The sequence below is a fragment of the Hylaeus volcanicus genome, chromosome 2 (genome assembly GCF_026283585.1).
Source record: "Hylaeus volcanicus isolate JK05 chromosome 2, UHH_iyHylVolc1.0_haploid, whole genome shotgun sequence".
NCBI classification, from domain to species: domain Eukaryota; kingdom Metazoa; phylum Arthropoda; class Insecta; order Hymenoptera; family Colletidae; genus Hylaeus; species Hylaeus volcanicus.
In genome coordinates this window covers 19,742,147-19,763,948 of record NC_071977.1, presented here as the reverse complement: position 1 = coordinate 19,763,948, position 21,802 = coordinate 19,742,147, and the positions used below count along the sequence as shown (strand labels likewise).

The 21,802-nt window shown below is 35.3% G+C and overlaps 1 protein-coding gene across 3 annotated transcripts in view; it reads right to left on the bottom strand.

The window, feature by feature from the left end:
* The window catches only part of LOC128884762 (glutamate receptor ionotropic, NMDA 2B), a 365,676-nt gene that overhangs the window by 60,908 nt on the left and 282,966 nt on the right, over nucleotides 1-21,802 (bottom strand). The window lies entirely within an intron of this gene.

Genomic DNA, 21,802 nt, shown 5'->3' with positions numbered 1-21,802 from the left:
TGTACACGGACGGTCTGTAAATAACTGGGGTTGAGTAAACAAAAATAAAAGTGGATCATCCTTCTGGTGGGAATGCAAGAGGCACCGGGGACACCCGGGTTATGAAAAATCTAATCGGGGACTTTCTGATTAAATTTAAAATACCCGGGGTCAATTAAAAACTCGATTATGTTTTGTTTTGCCTCACCTACTGCAACGATGACCCATTTTATTTTTGTCGCCTTGCACGAGTTGGTAGTAATCGGTATCTAATGTCACAAGTCAATAGTCATCTATGACGAGTCCTGTTGATCTAGATCATTATACTAGATGTGAGTATGTGTCATAGTTCACGTGCTTAATAGGCTCTTATGTATCTAAATTCTTATCCATATACATCTGGAAAAATATTTCAGGGTAAACATTCGACTAACAGTAACTAATTACTGATAGAAGCAGAACTTACTGTTGAATTTGTCTCACGACCTGTTGCAACAAATGACATCTTGCGAAGCTTTGAATGAAATCAAAACTTTAGTACCCGGAACGGTGCTGATGTTATGCCATGGTTAAATTCGTAGAAGGCTGGTGCCAAACATCAGAGATATTCTTCTTTGTAGTTACTAACCAACTGCTTCCTGCGCCAGTAACTAATCACTGGTGACTCAGAGTGTTCATGGCGATTTTAAATTAGAACTGAGAGAAAAACAATTAAAACCCCATTAAAAATATGAATAACATCGTCGATATGCAAGTGCCAAACCTATCTCAATTCTGGCACTGAGAAAGATGTTATAATAAATATCTAAAGGCAACCGTTTAACTAACGATACCAAGTCACTGTTGACTCAGAGTTCTACTGTATAGTAGAATATCCTGTATAATCTATATACTTAGACTTCATCAATATAGACTTCTATGTATCCAAACTCTTACTCATACATCTAGAAAATATCTGAAGACAACAACTCCTCTAACAATAACCAATATGTATTAAAAATGTCCACGTCGGCTTTAAGTCAGAACTAAGAAAAGACCAATTGAAACCCCACATACAATATGAATAACATCGTCGATATGTAAGCGCCAAACCTGCCTCAGTTCTTGCGTTGAGGACATGAAAATAATTGTAGGTACACCTGTACCAGTCTCGTATAAATATGGAACCTAAAGTACCTCGGGCGTTAGAATGTAACTCGCAAAGGCAGCCGACGGTATTAATCATGAGTCAACGACGCGAATGACTCACTGCACTGACGTGTCTCATCGTTTTCTCTCTGTCTTGGTAATCCACTTGACAGGGTGTATTACTTACACGTATCGGGTATTCCTCCGTAGTCGCTGTCGTGCAGCTCAAAATTATTTCCATTAATCTCGTTGCGAGATTCGAGAACGTCTCTCCGTCAATTTCAAACGGCATGTCAGCCGTGAATCGTACGACGTTGTACTTGAATTTACATCAAGAATTGAGGTAGCTATGGGATGCGCGGATAACTTTGGACACGCGAATCGGCAGAGATTACCGCGGATATCGCAAATCGATGCGGAATATTCAGAGTCGATAAACGGGATATTAAAGACAGTGGAAGAATTTTTAGATAAATCTTAGAATTTTATGGATCTTAAGAATCATAGGGTATAGATTATTTACTCTTAGAAGTAAAAGTTCTGGAAGAATTTGCATTCATATGCCTACACAAATCACAGAGCGCATAAGACGTCGTATATCGCGCATCGACAATCCAGGAATTTATGGGAGAGGACGTCGATAATTCTAGACCCAGTGAATCGTTACAGATGACTCTGAACACTATGAATTAATGCAGAATATTCCAGAAACAGGTATACACAATTCGTAGGAGCCGAGAGACGTGAAACCCAATCGATGACCCAAGTATTCATTAGGCGTGACATAGATAACTCTAGATAGTGTGAATCGATGCAAAGACATTGAATGCAGAACTAACGACTTCGAAAGAATGTTCAGATACCTGCACAAATCATAGGACTCATAAGACGTCGCGGAACTAGCGTCGACGACACAGGTACTCAAGAGGCACGATATAGATAATTGGTAGGTGTTATGAAATAACACAGAACATCTCAGATACTGTGAATGCAAAAGTAACCAACCAGCATTTTAAAACGTTTTTCTTTGATTTCCCAAAAATTTGAAAATGTGGAGCTGTCTCCTTATTGATGCACACTCCTCAATTATGAATTGTTAGATTCCGATTTATTTCAAATTCGGTTTCTAATACAATTCGGTACTTAGAAACTAGATTACCGCTACGTTCCTACTTCCGTTGGTTCGTATTATGTTACGAAAAAGCTCGAGAGAGGAATTTTGGTGTGCCTTATAAAGGTTTGTGTTTAAGGATTCAGAAAGTGGTGGAAATAAGGGGAAGGACCAATGAGAATCGTAGGATGTTAAGGAGTCGGACGTGTTATTCGGAGTTAGTGAGTAAGGGTACAAGGGTCGGATGCTTAGTTGGTGTATGGACGGATGACTAAGTTTGAAACTTAAAAATATTTACTTATCCCATGAAGATAAAACTACCGACTAACCTAAAGTAGTGACGATTAGATGGTACAGTACAGGAGATACAGATTAACCTAAACGATATCCAACACCTCCTTCCTTAAAATTGAAGGGTAACCGACAATAATTTGTATAAATTACATACGTAGATTTTTAATTCTAAAAGGTATTAGTTAACCTAGGGTGGTATTCAACAGAATTCATAATCCCTAACATCAACTAAACAGAAACATTTAAAAATATTCTAAGAAATTTAATACTTAGATAATTGAATTATTGAGAAGAGTTCCCAAACACTTTATATCAATATTAAAGGTTTCAGTACAAACAAAATAATTATTTCATCGTCTGTATATATTCCACTAGGAAGAAATTAAAACTCATAGCACACCACACAATAAATATATACTCGCCATTCGTAGGATCGTATTTGTTCGCAATCTAATCAACAACAGTAGTCTATCAACACAGGAATTTTCTCAATTTGCTCTACCTTCCCTCTAGAAATAGTGCTTCCGTACGATTGCACATTGTGCGTTGATCAATAATTCAATTTAGTTCTTTTCTTTACAACGGGAGATTAATTATTCACGGTGACTGTAATTACAATTTTCCCCTAATTCATTAGTGAAGTAGATGCGAAACGAAGAGTAATGCGATTTAATGAAATTTTTTCTCTCTGAACAGCGCACCATGGTCGACGGTTCATGAATTTCGCTTGCGCAACACGATCTAATGAAAGAAAAATTAATGACCTGCTCCTTAATCATGTTCTTCGTTATCGCAGGAACAGCGTTAACGAATCGTGTTGCATACAAATACGCGCTGCTTTATCCAGGTATCGGAACTCGCGGGAGATCCACGAGCGTGAATAATGAGCCTGATCAATTTTCAGGGGCCATTAACGGGGATATCACGGAAACAAAAACTCGGGGAGGGGAAAAGGATACGTCGTCGCGTGGCAGCGAAACGACTTTTCAAAAGAACATAACGATTGGGTGCTTGCGACTTGGAAAAACAAATTAAAGATGCAGGCAGTCGGTAAAAACATTATTATTCGGGTGAATACATGTTTAGATTTATGGTTCAGGTCTTCTTCGATATAATAAAATGAAAGGTTCTTTAAAAGGGAATTAGGACGACTTTTTTTATTTTAAATTAAGTATATTAAATACAATGAAGAAATAAGATCATAAAGCTGCTCTTGAAAAATTCTTTATAATCTAGACAAATCGTACAGAAATAAGACTTGATCAGGCGAGGACAGTGTACAGAATTATTGAAAATGGAATATTATTAGAAATATTAACAGAAACTCCTATATAACAAAGTTATGGCAATTGTGTACTTATCAGTCAGGATCAAGTTAGTCGAGGCTTATTTAAATTTGTAACGTTAAGAATTCTGAAAGATACAATTATTACGATTCTTGCCAATCTGAAATATGTTATAACAGAAATAATGCATATCTCTCATAATCAAAACAGAAAAGTTGGTGAAAGTAAAAATATACCTATACGTGGGTGTTCTAAATTGTCAACGAATTGAATATCGAATTGTCAAGATTAATTTAGTCTATTGACAAATTTAATCCACGAATTCATACATGTTCGAATAATCTAAACAAACTTTTACTTTATCAGAGTGTTGATAGAGAAATTCCTTTTCGTGTCAGCGTAAATGTTGTCCTAGCAACATCTCTTGAACGCGTCTCGTGAAGCTTCGCGAGGTGTTAAGGAAGCAGTAAATTTCCACATCTTTTGATAACAAACTTCCACGTTGACTATCCCTTCACCATCGACGAAGCTATAGTAGCGTAAATAGACTTTGGATCTCAAACGTTTCGGTATCACAGTTTTTCCATCGTGCCATCGCGACTGGTGTTAGTGAGACTATGTTCGTTTACTGTATGTGACTTGGAAACTATGGCGCATCTCGCGATCTCGTTAGGAAACCATCGTTAATCACGATCCATTAGCAGTCATACATTAGGAAGCGGTATTATACCTTGTTAGGTAGTTTATGATTTGACTAGAGACTCTGCATGTTCTCTGCCGTACTCGAGGCACGAAAGTCCTTCTCCAGATTGTGCAGACATTTCAAGCTATTTATTCCATTAATTAGGCGTGATATATTGACTGTGATACATGATGAAGTAACTCCTTTCATCTTGAAGATGTCAATATTAAAAATAAAAGAAGATACTGGTTTAGTTTAAAGAAGCGATTTAGAGTTACGTGTAACGTCTTAATTGTGGTACATAACAAGTTAACATATTACACCTTGAAGAAGTGAATGTTACCTAAAAATAAAAGAATATTCTGTTCTTAGCTCAAAGTTTTGAGTTATATGATATATGTATTTGTATTGACTTTGTTGGAGCAATACAAAAATATACTTTTTTTGTATCTCTAGATTGCTCACCTGTTTACTTTATCAAGAATTTAAACAAATAAAGACAACTTTGGGAACTCATCTATATGCTCTTATCGAAGAATACAAATATATTTCTGGATTGTTCCAAAACCACTAAAATTTTGAAAAGTTCTGTCTTCAGTAAACTGAAACTTCAAGAATAAATGTTATTTAAGAAGAAATCTAATCTGTAATAGATATTTGTAAAACCTTAGCCAATGACGCAGCGTTCTATTCGGCTTTCATTCGATATTTGTTGATCGCAGTACAAACCTGTTTTCGTTTGGCTTTGGATCAGAATACAGCTCTGATTGACTTTAGTTCGTTTAACTTCTCTTCAAGTGTCGCAAAACAGAAATTTGTTGACTTTAGTTCGCTTCAAAGTGACTTCAATTTAGGTTATATTTGCTGCTCCGCTAATGTATTTCCTTGCTTCTTTCAGTTGGAATCACCGTTCGGTTTCGGTTACTCCATTGATGCACTTTAAAAGCGAGCGTTTCTAATTCAGCTATTAAAACGTGTTCGTGCTCCCTGTTAAGTAATAGTGTGACGTAGATATTCAATTATTTTGAATCTAAATGGATTAATAAAGTTCAACTTTGCTACGATAATTTCTCTGCAAGGCCTATTAATGCTAACATAATTTTAAAAATATAGGTAGAGAGGATGGAAGATGACAGTGGGTAGTATCATATTTAATTAAAATTTTATTCATTTGGTTTCACTAGCAGAGTACTATTTCATTTGGACAGCGACATTAAAATTCTAGAGTTCCAGTTTATTCCTTACATCGACATTTAAACTCCAGAGTAATCATTTATTTATTATTTCAGTGTCAAGATTAAAACTTTAAAGTAACTGTTAATATCTATTTCTATAACTTTGTGAAAACATTTGTAATTATGTAAAAATTTTTTAAATATTGCTACAAGTATTAGAGATCGAATTTTTATTATGATTTTCATGTAAGGGGACACTGTAACTAATGTAACACTGTAAAACTAATTCACTACATGTTACGCAAATATTCTTATACGATAATTAACCCTTCTGGTACGAACGTCTAATAACCTTATATGTGTTACTCATATAATTAATTGAATTTCATATAAATGTCTTTTAACATTGAAGATACAAATAACATTTGTTAGAAGAAACATATTTTATTAAGCACAGTTCTTATTTAACGCTTAGGAAAATTTTCGTACAAAAGATAATTGACCACGCCCTACATGCGCATTTTGCGCGCGGTACCTTGTACACCGGGAATGTCACGGCGACAGAGCGCTCTTAACTTCCCGATTTGTAGGGAAGTTATTGTATTTGCTCCTAAAATGAAAAATCGATTTTTTAACAGATCTCCATGTTTCAAGGTCATTGGAGTAATTTTAGCCTATTTTTAACAAATTGTTCGCGCGCGCGTGTGTGCGTGTGCGTGTGCGTGTGTGTGTGCGTATGTACATATGTATGTATGTAAACAAATTTTTCGTTAACGTTTTCTAAAAAACTATTAGCGAGATCAAAATGATCGATGATGCAATCGATGTGTATCAATCTAACTTACTTAGAACTGATTAGATTTTGTTCTAATTCGGTCCAGTAGTTTTTTAGTTTTTTTTAAGAAAACTTAACTCAATAACGCAATTTAGATGGGAGAATATAAATTTATGAGTGAATAACTAAACGGAAATAAATAATATATATACATATATTATTATTATTATTATATTTATGCGTATATAATACATGTATATATACATACAGGGTGCTCCAAAAGTATGGAAACAGTCAAATATTTCCAAAATGGAACATTTGTGAGAAAAATAGTTTAGAGAAATATTTTAGGGTTCAAAAATTCTATTGAACGATCGTGTCCGTTTGACCTTCAAAGGACCGGCCAAGTCACGTGAAGGTCAACATGATTTTTTTATCATGCACTGTGAAAGCTGGCTATGAGACCTTTTCAAAACACTAGTTTCGGGAATTGGGAAGTTCCTTGTGTGGCCCGTAAAGGGTCGTACACAAAATAAACATGAATAACTATATGAATTAAGCGAGCAACAAGGACCCCACTCGCGAGTGTTCCCAGAGCGAGCAACAATAACCAGCTAGTTAAATTTAATTTTTACGATCAGTAATGGAGTCATTTACCTTCCTCTTTTTATTTTGAAACAGATATGACACGATATAAACGATTGTGTTTATACACCATCCATATCCAAGAAAAAAATTCGCATAAAGCATTAATGCCACCGCGTTATAATCCTTTTAATGTCTTCGCATTGGGCCTACCATGTAAGTCGCGATGAAGTAGTCATTAAACCTTGATGGCATCGAGAGAAGCGGTCGAATTCGTCGAAACTTTGCCCCACAAATTCTCCTCGAATGCTTAGTTTCGCTCTGTTTATCGGTAGTCTCGCTTTCTTCTCTTGGAACTACAGTTCCAGAGTGAAACTCCGCGTCATAAAACGCCGTTAGGGGACTAGATCCATCCCGCCAAGTCAGTCTTCGAGGAAGTTCCCGGTTTGGAAGTTTTGCAGATTAGAGACAATGTACCCTCCAGAGTGTTCCCAGAACGATTATGAGGGGCATTGCCGCGATTGGAACACCGCCAAATGTCGCAAGTTGCCATCGGTGGCTGCCGGAAGCGCTCCACTAAATACTTAACGACACGAACGACGTCGCAAGCCCTCGTCGCGACTTCGCATACAGGCCTGTTTGACGATTCGATTATCGCCGGTGCTGCCATAACTACGATTATCCCGAGTGTCTACGGTTCCCGCTGTGATTTTCCGTTTCAATCTAAACTGTTTGGATGGGGCTGTCTCCGGGGCAGCTCGAGGCTCTCGAGAGAACGGGGTTAGAGAGAGTAACGGCTTTACGGAAATTCGAATTCAATCTGGTTGGTTGTGATTACAATTTAATTATTAATTAATCGATGTTGTAACGTTACATACGTGGGGATGTTTGTAGTATTTGAATAGCGTACTGTGGGCTGAAAATTAAGCTTACGCTTTGTAATTTTACTTTTATTTGTGATGTTTTATATATTACAATTCTGTTCTAATGGAGAGAATCTGTTCATACTTTTCGGGTGTAAGGAGTTTCTTCTTGTTAATTACTATGTTTCGAGTTGTAGAAAAAACTCTTATAGTAGCGAAAGAAGCAGCAGGAATATTTAATGAGCATTTAGCTAATGTTGTTATGGAAATTTACTTTCATTTCATTTTTTAAATAGAATATTTTTTTGTTAAATTATATTATTTAATGTCGCATGCATCTTGGGGGTATTAGCAACTACATTAAATAGTAAAAAATAAGAATATTTAAATAGTAGTATTTAAAGAAACAGTATTAAAAATAATGTTAGAATGATAACATACAAAGTTGTATAATACACGAGTCGTAATATTCAAAAAATAATAGAATAATAATACTCGAATATTGAAATATCTGAAGTTTATTTATGGAAGAACCGAAGACGGTAAAGAAACCTCTTAAAGAGCAATAGAATATTCACAAGGAATATGAATTCTATGAACTAATTCTATAAATAATGTAATTTATAAACAACTACTATAAATAAATTGAATGTATCAAGTTGAAATCAATCGCTATTAGTCGTTCAATTACTAAATAATATAATTCTATAGGTAATAAATAATCCGCACACTAAAATAAAACCTTTCAAACAAAATAAAATAAAATAAAATACCGACAACAAAAACCGTCCTAAGATTAAAATAAAAATCCAGGTATCCCTAAAAAAAAACAATGTTTCTATCCAAATATCCTAAACAGCCCTGTTTCTACAGAGTTACAGTAATATCCTTCTCGAACCACTGGAAGGTTAAGCCGAAGTGGTCCCGGACCATACACATTTGCATGGATCAAATAACATCCCCAGGATCAAATCACGCAACCCGTGCGACAGCTTGCTGTACACAACGAGAACATTGTACCAGATACGAGACCATGGAAATTCATTTTCGACTTGATGAACCGTTCCGCGAGCGTCGAAATCTAACGGTCAAGCGGTAACATCTGTTCGCACCAGCGCAATGCGAACAATTTCCTTAATTATCTGACGATCCATGTGCACGTCACCCACGCACTTGGAATTATGTGCCTGCGTTCTGGTCATACTGGATCTGAGCGCACGTGTGCGTGCACCCAAGCTCTAATAGAGGCGCATAGCGCGATTGGTATCGAGGTCCTTCGCATGCCCACGAGAATGCCAGGTCGAACCGTTAATATCGGCATCGCGCGGCCAACTCGACCGTTTTCAATTGTTGATTAATTCTCTGCTAATCTGCGGCGGATTACTATTTCGCGCGCGATCGGGATTCGTGTCCAATTGCCGCCCGTTATCTGAACGATCCGATGGAAGAAGTGTCCACGATAAGTGGTTACTTTAGTCCTATCTCACTGGATTGGGAAATGGTACGGAATTAAACGTTAAGTGAACTTGGGGAAATGAAATTGTTTTAGATGGGCCGTAATAGCTTCTGTTTGAACGAGAAAGGTATAAATTTGGATGAAAGTGAGGCTACTTTGATCCGGTGCATTTAAAACTTTGGTTTTGAGGGCAATTTTGCGTCTCTTCTTTCAATCGTGTTATGTTGGGGCAAGCTGTTACAATCTTTGCAATAATAAATGATTTTTTTTTAAATTTTGATGAAGGAGAGTCTATTGTATCAAAGAAGTTCGACTTTGGTTCAAATCTGCATTTTAATCATAAAAATTATAATTATCAATTTCATTAAGAACAAAAAAATTATTAACAGGTCAAAAACATAAATTTTATCAATTTAAGGCAAACCTGTATCTCTAATGGTTTCCGAGATATTCAAAATAGTATGTTCTGCACAACCCCTTAAAGTGAATAATAGCAGCTAAAAAAAAATGTGTCGAATGAATTTATATAATAAATATTAATACACTTCGGTATTGTCCCTTGTTAGTATTGACCTCGGTGATTGTATAACCTGTGTAGAGGGAGATCGAACGACTCTGATTCCTTCTATCTCCCTCGCGGGTCTCCACTCGCAGCAACCTCCTCAATAAAATAGGTGGCGAAACCTGGTAATCGGTATTATTTGCGACGAACATTCCTTCGTATGCTATCAGGGTCATTCCGCGAAATCAGGCACTAAATGGAGCAACATCTCAGATTTTGTGAAAATTTGAGTACGTTGCAGCCTTTACTTAAGTCTTTACTTAAGTATCACGCAGCGTATGGCTGGGGTTCGTGTCTCGTGCATACGTCGTCGTTGAAGGGTTAAATCAAGAGTTAAATAAAGTATTTGCCTTTCAATAGTCCCGAATCAATTTGCAGAAAACAAGCCACCGGAAAGCGTAGCTTGTCCACTTCCGGCACTCGATTATCCGTATAAACAGTCGTCCCGTGATACCAATTAATATTCCACACTTCCTATCGACACTTGTTTACGATCCTTTGTTCCGTCAACTTGGAAACTGGAAGTTCGCCGAGATGCTCTGTTTGCGTCTTAATTGGATTTCCTTCCTGAGACGATTCTCTTCGCGCAGCTCTTATCCTGAAATTTCTTCGACCACTGGTTGCGAAGTAAATACCGTGATATGTACTATGCTCCGTAGACAATTACTTCTTGAGATATTAGTATTGTCTACAGAAAGGAATTAGCCAATTTTAGGTACCATTAAACTACATTCATTCATAAAGGAATTTAGTCAAGAGAATTTAAAAGGTTTAATAGATTGTGTAAGATAAATGACAAAATCATTGTTAAATAAACAGATTTTTATAGGGTTTGCAAGCTATAAATAATATTTGTTGTCACATAAAATTTCATACGTATCATTTGTCAATGTATGCAATCAATATAGTACATGAATGAAATTTTGTATGGTAACAAATATTATACATGAGGGACAATACTAAAAAGGTTGTGATTATTCAAACATTTTTAAGCAGATAAAAGAGTTATTCTTCAATAATATTAGTATATTAAACACGCGGTATCATTTTGTTTTTAATAGATCATTTTTCTGTACAGTTTAGAAATGAAATCTTCATATTGATTTCAATAAAATAGGATTATTTAGGAAGAATAGAAAATATAGAATGTTATTAACAGTATTAGGAAAGTGTTTTAGTGTTAAATGTTAAATGAGTTATAAAAATGCACCTGCTGATTGTTCACTCCTATTTTTTTCCAGATATAGCTTTTTTAAAATCATTTAGAAAGACCGGGAGTAAACAAGTACTCTTTGGTAATTAAAAGTAAATTACAATATCTATCCAAACTACTTTAAACAGAGGTACATTAACAATCAAATCTAGCAATAAACAATCATTTTTACATCAAAATTTCACAGAGGACTGATGAATAGTATTCTGTAAAGAATACGTTGTATGTAGACGTGAAAACGTGTAGGCAATCGTTATATAATAAATTGATTTGTCGGAGACAATTTGGATGAAACAGATTGGCCACAGCTGAACAACTCGGTGCACTAAATTTCAATTTGCTAGCGAATTTGCGAAATGAAACGCTAGCCCTCGATCGCATTCACAGTCGAATCTCGAAACCGAAAGTGGGCCGTACCGTGGAAATTTCAAACTCGTTTCGATTAAATCGAAACCGTTTCGCGAGGCGACGGCTTAGCACGAGGCTGCAAAAAAAATTGCGCGATAAGGGAGTAACGACGAGGCTTAATCGCAGATTAAGTTTGGAATGTCGTTGGAAGAGCAACTTCAAAGCTACAATCGCTGAAAAGTAAATACGAACATTTAGAACTATTAATTCGAGCGTAGAAAGGAATTTCTAAACTGAAAATTTTATGCGTTTGTGAGGTATACGATTATGATGCGAAAACGTATGCAGAATATGTATATTTATGTAAAATATAATATGAAATATAAGTATTTACAAAACGTAGTTGATACTGTAATATTGGTGTAGAAGTTTTTCTATCTTTGGTAAGAGATGTCAATATTATTTTACCTCAAATTATTTTGAGATGAAAGATTCTATGGTTGCTTACTGCAAAATAATTATTAAATTATGTCTTTCCAAGCATTTTATTAAAGAAATTTTTTAATCACTCATACTTACATTTCTTTTCAGTGTTTTAAAATTCTTCATTTATCGAGCATATGATGCAAAAAATGTACATTATCTTAAATATTACAACAATGTTGTAGTAGAATTTGTTGGAATAAAAAGTATCGAATAAGAAGAAGCGATTATTTGCTATAATATTAATACCTGTCTGATTTTCAGGAAATTGTAAAAAATTTTGAAAATTGGAATGAAGATAAGGTTATGCTGGTTTATGTGAAATTTAAGTCATTTTAACACAATAACTTCAATAATATTACATGAAATTTACGAGACAATTAAGTGTGATAACTGAAATAAATGCGTTACTAGCCGAGATCAACCAAACTGCTTATTCAGTCCTAAATCGGGAAATACTGTTTAATCACGTGTGCCTTGTTTACTACGACATAAATCAGGTTATTCGGAGCTCGTTTCTGTCAAAATTGCGATCCATCGACGTCGAGATTTTTCCACTGAAATTGAGCTAAAATTTCAAAGGCATCATATCGCGTTATATTGCATCGCAATAACATTTATTGAATGTTTGTTTTAGCGGATAATTTCAGTCACATACCGCCGATAAAATATGAATTTAATGAAAAACTCTAGTAAATATATGAATAGTCTTTGATCACAATAGAATTTTAAATCTTGTTCGATGTTTATTAGTAAGCAATAAGTAACATTACTTTATGCAAAATCATTACTTTTATTCCTATCTTCGTATATATCTGAATTATTTAAATATTATTAATTAACTACTTGAATGTTGCTTTCTGTGAATATTGATCTTAATTGCATTTCGTTACAAGAATTTTATTAGAGTGTATGTTCATTTGCACGGTGCATTAAAAATTAGAGAAATAAGAATGTGACACTTAACAAATTGCAGATAATTATGTACAGCAGTATATACGAACTCTGATATGAATTGAATTCGAATAAGTTTTATTATGTTATTGCACATGTTTGAGCAAAACTTTTCTTTTCACGAATGAATGGCAATGATTTATAATTGATATCCAATCATCCTTCCACTTTTCAAATCTACACATTTAAGCTTGTTTTGGTACTCACAGCCCTTGTTGTACCAATTATCTTTCCTCTTTCATCTATAACTCTCTGCCATTTAATTATCCTATCATACTTACTTCCTCCTACAATTTTATCAATACTGCACTCAAATCTTCCAAAAATCACAATACTTTGTCTTAATCATCTAATAATAATCGTTTCTTCCCCTTTGCTTTATTTTTTCTCATCTATCACTCTCAGCCAATTAATTATCTTATCATTCTTACTTCCTCCTACAATTTCCTCTGTACCACACCTTAATCTCCAAAAAAATTACAGTAGTTCTTCCTAACCGTCGCTCAGAAGCAATACGTTTCTCGATCAATTAGGAACTCGTCTTGATTCACGATTCAATCGAATTATGTCCTCACGAAGTAGAATGCTTGTATGGAGTTTCCAACAAGTTCAAGCACCGGTGAAATATAGAACACCGGACAACAATCAGTCGTCCCTCTTCAACCACAATATCTCCGCGGAACAATTACGGCAAATGAATCGTCGACTATTGGACGGAATGGTCGAAGCTTCGATGCGAAAAACAGTTTTCTCCCATTATTCGTGGACCCTTTTCCGATCCCGCTGACGTCACGCTGGGCTAATCTTTGACGATGTCTGGGTTTGTTATAACCACGAGTTTTTTTTGAACTTTTCGAACAGAGTTTCGCGGTCGCGGTCATTTAACGAACCCCGAGAAACGGTTCCATGGAATATGTTCTTCGCGGAAACCACGAAACGAGGGATTTAATCCTTGAATGGCTATGCAAATTTATCTACTTGAAAATACATTATTCTTAGCATATGTGTGTGTATATGTAGATGGGACATGTTTTTAGAAAGAAAATTAATATTAAAATTCTTGACCAGTAGATTTGTCTATTGAAATTATAAAAGTAAGGGAAATTTTGAATTTTTGCAATTTTTTTTGTAAAACGAAATTCGCAATCACGTTCATGTATGAAAATGTTAACCAATGAAATCTATAGAGTGTTAATTGAATCGTTATATAAAATTTAACGACAATTTACTTATTTATAATTATATTTAGTTCATCTGCGTTAATATATTTTGTATTACATAATGAATATTATATTGATAATCACATAATTTCATTTCTATACACACTGAAGACTATTTAATAAAAATCAAAAGATCGTCGATGATTAATTGCTTGCAAAGAAAACAGTCCCGATTGATCTTCGTTTACCAATGAATTTGAATGGAACGAATAAAGTACAAACAATTCAACCATTACCCCTAGAATAAAAATTAAAATCATACAATCTGTATAAAAAAGGTACACGTAGTTAGGTAGTTACACGTTATCTATGATCGAATTCAATTTTTCCGATCTCTGATTTCGAAGAATTCTAACTGAATGCGCATACGAACTTCTTTCGTTAATTCCTCAATTGTGTTCCCATGTTTCGATGCACCCTGTACATTGTCTATTACCGTCTACGACGTTCGCCGAGCCGATTGTCGATAATCAACGAATCGAATCACAGTCAACCCTTAATCGTTCTAATTAATGGCGTCCCATTCACGTCCCTAAACCGCTCGTATCAAGCGCGGTTATTCGCGTTCACTGGATATTCGCCAGGCAGTTTTCGACTTCCAATTTCATCGTTCGTCGATTTCCAATCAACAGAGGACGGTCCAGAAATCGACATTTTATTCCACTACCGTTCGACCGGCTCGCGTTTAGCCGGGGAAAATCCGCGACATCGGGCTGAATTTTCATTAACGTCGGCTAGGATACGACTAATTAAATCTGGAATGGAATTTCCTGCTGGTCCATCAGCAAGCTATTTACGATCCGTCGATAACCGCGCGAAATCGTAGTCGCGCTCAGCTGTTGAATCTTTTTGCGAGCAATTTCGTTCGCCACGATAGGCACGCAGCCATAAGTTCCGTTAATGACTTAACCCATTCACCCTTAGCCCTAATTTTTTTATTCAATTAAAATTCTATTTAAAATAATGCTCATTCCTCTATACTGTATAGTAGTTTCACTCCTAAAAATGCATGCTATATTACATGTTTAATATTTTTGTACTGTGTCGAATGAAAATAATTTGGTGTAGTCTTCTTTGGTCATCTTTGGTCTACTTTTACAATGCTTTTTTTCCAATGCTATACTTTCTGTTGTTTTTGTGCTTTAGACGATTAAGTCGCTAAAAGAATTTGTGGCGAAAATACGTTTGTTATACGGCAACAAAACATTAGTCCATGTCCATATTGTACAGAAGCCAGTTACTGGAGGCTGTCGATGGCAATCAAGCGTTTTCAAGCCCCATTTCTCCAGTTCTATTTATCATTTTCCACGTGACCTGATCGCGATTGAATCAAGGGTTTCCTTCGTGCCGTTTAATTATTTCTCTCAGCGAGGCGGAAATACGTGTTTGCTGTCACGGAAGAAATTCCTCTGGTATAACGCAACGCTACGGTTATGTACGGCGAACAGTGATATAATTAAAAATCGTTTTCACCTGTTAGTCCAAGAAAAACCGTTGGAGGTACGAATGCATCGAAGGAACCAATTGAAATGTCGACTATCTACTTAAGGGCTTACGTGATATTTACACGTAATTTTAATTTTGACGTCATATCCACGCATGTATCTAAAAGGTTTATTCTACTTTTTCTAATATGTCATTATTTCGAAAATGAATAATGTACTACTATGTAGATCCTCCAAAAGCAGTACAATAATAAAACAATACAAAGTACAATCCATAGTCATAAGTTTTAATACTATCAGTTAATTATTATAATTAGGTAATTCTACTAGGTCAGAGATACTTCTATAGTTCATGTACTATTGAAAGAAAGACACCTATACGTTGATAATAATGTATTAAAGTATTGAGAAGAATGAAATCGTCAAATTAGGGTGGCATATGATGTAAATAAAACATAAATATATATTCCAGACGAGGTGAAGGAAAAAATGTACGACTAATTCATTAAGAATTTCAAACTAACTTTTAAGTATTTGAAGTAAGGTAAAGTAAAAGTGTAAGGCAAAAGATAAACGATTACCGAACATCTTCCGTGGAATCTCCATCAGAGTAACGCTACCTTAATATTGTCGTTAGTCAAGTTTTGGAACAGTGTTAAAAAATGTTCGGAACATGAACGTGGAATCATTACATTATCGAGGAAAGTTAGCGAGCTGCATAAACGGAGAAGTTATCAGCAGCTGTGAGAAAGAGGAGCTTAATAAAACAGACCGCGAAGAATTCCATGACAATTAGTCGTTTAACGGAGTTTCAGTGGATCGATTAAGGGGGGACGGTCAAGTAAACAACCGCTTTTTCGCGAATTATTTTTGAAGAGTGCGTAATATATATTTATTTACAACTAATTACTTGTTATTTTGTAGCATCTAGCTAATCTATATAATTTTTTTTATGTAAAAATATTCATAAATGAATGAACAGCAGCTGTTTGAAGTTGGCTGCTCGAAAATGCGCCGTGCAACGCACAGATCACTCTAATTATCTGAAATAAAAAATCCACCAATTTTTCGTTAAAATATAGTAATACGCTTTGCATCAACCTAGATTAAAAAAAAATGTCTACTTTAAAATTTCACGCCATGTTAAAAACTACTTGTTATAAAAAAAAATGATTAAAAACACTGTTTATTTCAATTTTTATAAATAGCTTTAGGTTGATGCAAAGGAGAATAGTTTAAGGAATATTTTGTGCCAAGTTTCATAGCAATCGGCTGAGAAATCTCTAAGCTACATTGCACGGCACGCGAAATTTTATGTTTGGAGAAAAATGCGTTTAAAGTTTCCGGATCTAAAAATAGTCCTTTGTGAAGCTTACAAATTATTTGAAATTAAGCAGCTATACCAGGGCCGTATAATAAACGTTCTTTTTCCTCAAATTCGCTCAGCAATGCCGCTTGTTTCTCTCTTTGGGCAGTTCCTTCCTCTTTTGTGCTCTCGAGGCTGCGACACTCCTGTCTGCTAATACGGTGCATGTCCATACGTATCGGCGAAATGCTTACACTGGAGTCCGATTTGCAGTTGTAAATCATTCATAACATTTAAAATGAAGGTGTATCCTTCATTAAACATGCCGGCAGCCAAATGTGGAGCAATTTCAATGATTTTTGAGCCGCAGTTGAGATGTTTGGGAGCCAGACGCCACACAGTAGCGTTAAAAATTTCATTTACGTTTTGCGTATAGCCGTCTAAGCATCTCTCAAGCAAATCATCGCGAGACAAAGCTTTGTATATTGGTAGGATGGCCTTCTGCACGTCTGGATGTAGTGGAGGGGATAAGTAAAAGCCTGTAAATTATTTTGTACTTCGGCAATGCGGTAAGCACACCATGAGTCGCATCACTTTAATGACTCTGTAGGTACACTTAGACTTCGAAGTTTTAGTTGAAATGGTCGGAGCACATTCTCCAGATGGTAAACTAATTTTCTAAACAAAAAAAAAAAAAACTGGCCAAAATTTTGAGTTTTACTTGACCCTCCCCTCTTAAGCGTTGGGGAGTTTCGAGTTTCGAGTTTCGACTTTCTGTAAACAAAAAAATATTGACCCAGCCCCGGAAACATTACTGGTATAAAATTTTCTGAACAATGCTATTGAACACTATAAATTAGGAAGGGTTTGTAATTATGATAGGAAAGTTGAACTGTGAGCTTATAATTATTTTTCATTATAATTGCACGTGACATCTGGACATTTCGACATTGTTCACGAAAAAGCTCTACAGACAATGCAATTATTTGACATGTGTTCACAGATGTTTATCATTTTAAAATATCAACCGTCAATAAAAATCAAAACTGTAATAGCAGTTTAATTCCAATATTCTCCAATTTAATACCGAATATATCAAAATATTGGCTAGAACAAGTTTTGATAACAAGAAAATTTTACAAAAAATGGTTGGTAGGTCAGAAATCATTGTTCGCAGTTAAATATTTTGCAGAAAATTCAATTTTCCACTGAACAATAATAGGAATTAAACGTCAATAGCGTTCAATTGCATACAATGGGTTATGATATCTATTCAATCAAAAAAGTTTCAGTGAAATAATTCTAAAAACTGTTCCTGGCTTGCCTTTTTACTCCATAATATCCCACTATTATATACGATCATAGATTATTCAAAGTAATATATAATCTCAGTGGGTTTAAAACTGATTTAAACATTTAATGGCAATAAATATAATTAATATAGTATTTAAATATGGGGTACAGTCTTGAATAAAAGAAGCCACAGAATTAATCGTGAAGCAGCTTGCAAACGTTACATATTATAACGAGGATTTCTCGTTAATTTTCCCACGCTTGACCGTGCGCTCTGATGAGAGGAATTTCACGAACGATTCCTGGGAAGCTAGTTCAATTTCACCGTAATTTCGCGACCAGGCGTCGTAAATCCGCGTGTAAATCCCGGACATCCGCCCGTCGGTGATGGTCACTCGCTTTCCGTCACACTTTCAAACTTGTACGTGTAAAGCTGTGGTCTAATGGTAGATAGCAATCGGTTGACCGCTTACCAACGAAGTCGAAGGCTCAACGCGTCGACTTTCGCTACAGAAATTAAAACAGAGATTTCGTGATAGGCAACCTTTACAATATTAGTATTTATTGGAATGATATTTCAGCCAAATATATTTTTATATGTTGGCGTCAATTAGTACGAGGCTAAAGTTATTTATTAAAAACAAAATTGAAAGTTAATGGCTAGGAGTTCGAAAAAAAAACCAAATTAGTAACATAGGTGGCTAAGCGTTACTATTCTTGATTTGACTACAGTAAACATACAGTTGTATATCAGTAATTATGTTTTATTTATTGAACGAGAGGCTGTCTTTTTGTAATTCAAATTTTAATTCTTATTTTAACAGTACTACGTTACGTACGGAGACTTCACTCCGTTTCGTCATTTCTATCAAACCTCTCCTGCATGACATTTACCCTTTCGAGCGGATGTAACCGCGGCCTTCCGATGAAGTTATTACTGAGAAAATAGGCGACACGTGTCTCTACGCATCTCCATATACGGGAATCACAGAAACGACTTCTATTACCGTTTTAACTGAATTTAGGGTATATAAACCCATGCGTTTAACCCATGCGTATAAACACACATCCTCATTAACGAATTGTCCAAAAGAAGCCTTCGAAATAAGCCTTTCAGACCTCGGCTCGCAATAGTTATATGAAAAGTTGTTTATCATTTGTTCATTCGATATTAGGTAAGACTTTGACCCGTAAATTAAAGTTAGTAATTTATTTGATCAATAGCGTACATAAAATTCGTTATCATCTATTCATTCGACAAGAGGCATTCTTTGTGTATCTCGAATTTTAATTTGTATTCTGCCCAATTATGTATAAGATATAATAACTTAGACTAATAATTGAAACTAAAATTACGAAATAATTATAATTGATATCTACATTATAAAAATAAAATTCTTCCTCAATAATTTGATTGATAATACGAATTTAACCTGTACACGAGTTCATGATAGATCTGTCTTCACAAGAATTTCCTTCAGGAATATTCCTTTCGTATTCCCGAGGAGAAAAAGCTGCTACATGTTGAAACGGGGGATGAAAAGTACAGAAAGCGCATCGAAGGCCGTCGAGGGAGAGGACAATGGAGCCCAGCAGAGGGTGCAAGAACGGATTTCCGAGGTTGTTCGCGGCTTGGGTTCGCACCAGGATAATCCGCGGATGTCGTCGTCTATCGCAATAAAATGGACATTTTTAATCGCGACTAACCCAATTTCTCGTGGTCGATACGCAACGGAAAACATCAACGGCTGGCGACACGAAACGAAGTCATTACGAAAATGTCACGTAACCCAGCTGAAGGGAAACATGTATTACCTTTCATGCGGGATTCATATTTGATTAAAGGCGAGAGACGCGACCTCGTTAAACTTGGCATCGGAAAGTCGGAACTCGCCACTGACATTGCTCGTGTTCGCTTTTCCATGTTGAAATCGGGTTCTTCCGACTCGATGAATTCATGAGGAATGGAAATCTTTAAACGCGGTTAGAGTGTTCGCGCTGAAACCCCGGTACATGGCGATTCATGCCAGACTAGACACAACCAGTTCACAGGTGCACCTTGGGGACAAATTATATTAAACTCAAATTTTTAAAGTTGCGTATTTTAAATAGCGGTAGAGAATGTAACAAATTGTGCATTTTGTTTAGTTTATACGCTGCGTATCTTTCAAAATCTGTATTTCTTTTCCAAGGACATTTGCCAACCGAGAGGATGCTTATTAGTTTACTGTGAATGTTTATGCATTTATGGCGAGTGAAAATGTGGGAAAATGCATGAGATTGTGCATAAATGCCAAAATGTGTAGAATATCAACAATGATATACGTGGTACACTGTTTACAAGAAAAGAAATATTTTTATTTAAATCTCATTTCTTCATCTGAATCTGTAAAAATTTGCATAAATATTTGCAGTCTACTTATTAGTATAGCTTTATCGATTAACCCATTGACAAACCCAAGACAAAACACTTTCATGAATGTGTATTCTCCTTGTTTAACACCTGCTTTGCTCTTTGGTATACACAGTCTTAAATAATATTAGTTACACGACTTAACATATTTATCTAAAATTTTCCAAATTTGGACTATAAATTCCTGCTTGTAAAAGTCAATATTCGGTACGTACCTAATATGTAGAATTAAAAATATAAATGTATGAGATACGTTATGAAACCAGAAGTTTGGAAGTTATTATTTGTGATATACGTGTTAGGAAATCCAATACTCCTTAACATATCATGAGACAAATTTGGCCACGGAGTTTGCAAGGGGTTTTTCGAGGAAATATTTTCCAATATTCGGTGGCCAGATGCCTGGACTTTCAAGGCAACATCTGGTTGCCATCGAGTAAACACGAGACAATAGCTGTTCCCAAGGTTTCACTTGGAAACATTTTCCAAGCAGGAACGTCAGAAACATTTTACCGCTACAATTCGTCTCTTCATCGCGGTACTTACAAAATCTCGACCAATAAGCACAGAGAAAATCGAGGAAGTAGTGGTTATAAGAGTATTTCATATTGGCAGGTGTAGAAAGTATTCGTATAACGAATAATTTCCACAAAAATTCTGTATATCTTTGTTTATTATTCAATTTTTATTTATAATTTCAAGTTTTAAACTAACCTTAGATACATATCCTCTTGCCTCGTATTTGGATATAGTTTTTAAAATGATTATTGTAATTGTTACACTTATTGCAAGACGGATTTAGAATAGTTTCAAATATTTTGCATTATGTATAATTGTTGATTTCTTCACTGCACAATTTCTCAAAATGTAATAGATCATATTGAAATTTATGTTCCTTATGTTCTAGTACTATGGAAAAGTATAAAATCATTTTACATAAATACCTCCTTATTTTAGATTTATCATTAAGGATTAATAATGGTCTCCGGTGCATTCATTTCTATGATCAATTATCTATTTCTATATTTGAACTATGAAGTGTCCTATTTACTGATAGGTCATCTAAATATACACCTACACACCTCATCAATGTTCCAAAATCAAATACTACATTACAATGTAAAAGGCGAATACTATTTCATTAATTTAAACCGACGAGGAATGAACAGCACAGGATCGAGATTGATTCATCTTTTGTTTTTATATTCTGCAGCGTATGTAAACAGTTTAC